General features: G+C 40.4%; 1 protein-coding gene across 1 annotated transcript in view; it reads right to left on the reverse strand.

Annotated features, from left to right (window-relative positions):
* Positions 1-2,722, reverse strand: part of cdc25b (cell division cycle 25B) — a 15,623-nt gene that overhangs the window by 2,231 nt on the left and 10,670 nt on the right. The gene's annotated exons all lie outside the window — the stretch shown is intronic.

Here is a 2,722-nt window from a genome sequence, read left to right on the forward strand (position 1 = left end):
GTGCTTATAAGGCTGAGTTCACCTGAAACTCCTCAGATGGAAGAAGTCTCTTGGAGGAGAAACGAAATGTTTCATTAAAGAGAACCAATCCAGAGGACTTACCTATTTTTCTTTTTGATTTTTCTACCTGGGTTACTGAGATGCATCAGGACCCCCAGCTGAGTAATCCAGTAGTCAGAGTCTGACTACCTAAACCAAATAACAACAAAATGTAAATTAAACACCACACACAACTAAGACAATAAATAAACAATATTAAAGAGCAGCATCTCTTTAGAGATGAAGCAAACTACACAGCCTGGTGAGGACCCACTGTTTCTTATGGGGACATAAGCCCAGTTCACATCCCATGTAAAGTTTAGGCTAGGTTTAGGCTCAAATGGTAAAAGAAAATACTGGTAAATGAATGAAAGTCAATGCAATGTCCCCACAAGGATAGAAGAACAAACGTGTCTATGTGTGTGTGTGTGAGGAGGGGACAGTCAGTGAGGAGACAAGCAGAGCACTGCGGGGGAGGAAATCAGACATTCAGAGTTTTCCTCATGAGTTGTTGGGACAGCTTTTTGGGAGCTACAGGTAAAGTCTTGACGAGTTTGTCGRGGGTCTGGGGGAGTTTCAGCCCCCACCCCTTCTCCTCCTCTCTCTCTGTGTCTCCTCGCAGCAAAATTCAAACTCTAGGACACTGCAGCAGCCGTGTTCTGCTTTGAAACGTTTCTTTAGTTTGTTATTGCTACGAGCTCTCATGCTAAAGCGAGAGTTCACTCCTCCTGACACTAAGAAAACAGGAGGGGAGGAGTCAGCTGAGCTCCTGTGTAGTGGAGCACAGAGAGGGAGAGAGACGAAGTAAACCAACAAGCAGGAAAATGAAACTTATCGWCCMCATTTTTTTTACTGACCTCAAAATAATTTATCGTGCAATTAGTTGATTTATTGACTAACGCGACAGGCCTACTGGCAGGGTGCACAGACGTGTGCGTTTACCCACCACACTATGCTCACAATTGATACAATACATTTTCACACAACATGGCTGCCGTACAGCAGTCATAGCATCATCAAGTCTGAAGTTCTGAAGTACAGTAAAACAAAAATTTAAGCACTAATTCTCCATGATACAAACAGTGTTTGGTCCCCAAAATTGTTTCCCTCCTAATCCTGAATTACTCCACATCCACCTTTACACACTTCTGCAGCTTGTTTTCTCACTCCAATCAGAGCTGCTGCAGCTACTTGAGGATTTTCTTGTGCCCATCACCATGTCTACAGGAGAACAGACTGAATTGCATCTGAGGTGAAATATGAACTCAATGAAAAGCATGAGACTTGTGAGGCTATTTGTCTGGCCTTCAACTATCTTTTTATTAAAAAAAAATTATAACAAAACAGAAGTGTCCTAAGGAATGACCGGTTTGCAGATACACACAAGTTATTAATTGAGGTTGAAAAGCTGTGTTTGATTAACAGCTAGCTGGTGACAGTCTAAAGCATGTGTCAAATACAAGGCCCGCGGGCCACATTTGGCCCACGGGTGACTCCCGTGTGGCCCGCTTTTTAAACTTAACATGAAATTTGTTTCTTATATCAATGTAAACTTTAAATTTATGGTTAAATGCAACAAAATTAATTTAATAAAAATAAATAAAATAAAAATAAATTAAAAAAATTCATGTCACTGAACTGTTTGCTTTAAGTAACTGAGCAATTTAGTTGGATATCTCAGTATTAATGTCTGAAAATACTGCTTTAAAGTCACCATCAAACATAAACTAAATCTGCCATAATGCAGCTACTCACTAGAAACTCATCAGTGAGTAAAACATTTTTTTGTTTTACTTTTAATAATATTTCTGTATTTATTACAGATTTAGTCAGTCATACACTTAGTTCTTATCAGTGTTTAAAAGAGGATGTGTTAAAACACTGTTTAGTCAAAGTTAAACATGAAACATCAAAGTTCATTATAAGTGGCCCTTTAAGGGCCACCATAACGCTCATGTGGCCCTCAGTGAAAATGAGTTTGACACCCCTGGTCTAAAGTCTGACAATACACAAGGACTGACAAACATCTTGAACAAACAAGTGATCACCTACTTTAAGAAAGTGTACATCAAAACACTGAGAGGTGCTTTGAGGTGACAGAAAACACAAACCTAACACTGAGGGCGTTGGACAGACATTTACAACATTCTCAGTTGAGTCTGATCAAAAAAACCTGGAAAGACGACCAACAGATGTGGGCCTCATGTATCAACAGTGCGCACACTAGCTAACACTTTCACCAAGTGATTACTAAAAAAGGCAGCTTTGTGGGAATTTGTTGGCYCCAGGGTGAAGTTATCTGGTAAGTTGTTCCTCATAAAATTGTATCTTGGTGTGCGTTTGTTTTTCAATATTAGCATCGCAAGATATGTTTAGTTTACACGTCCATAATGCACACCCCACTTTTTTGCGAACCACCAATAACCTTTACAAGAGGCAGTAGAAGAACCAATCAAATTTCCTGAAGACAAGTGACCCGAGAGTGTGATTCGCAACGCTGCAATCACTATCACGTCCCGTGTGTCGGGTTTCACCCTGGCTGCGATGACAGCTGTTAATCGCTGTRGTTTGTTGCTCCCTGTGTGTCGAGCCCTTTTGTCTGGTAATCAATAGGGCTGTGTATTGGCAAGAATTTGGCAATACGATACATATCATGACAGAGGGGTCACGATACAATATATCC

Source organism: Austrofundulus limnaeus, unplaced genomic scaffold, assembly GCF_001266775.1.
Source record: "Austrofundulus limnaeus strain Quisiro unplaced genomic scaffold, Austrofundulus_limnaeus-1.0 Scaffold181, whole genome shotgun sequence".
NCBI classification, from domain to species: domain Eukaryota; kingdom Metazoa; phylum Chordata; class Actinopteri; order Cyprinodontiformes; family Rivulidae; genus Austrofundulus; species Austrofundulus limnaeus.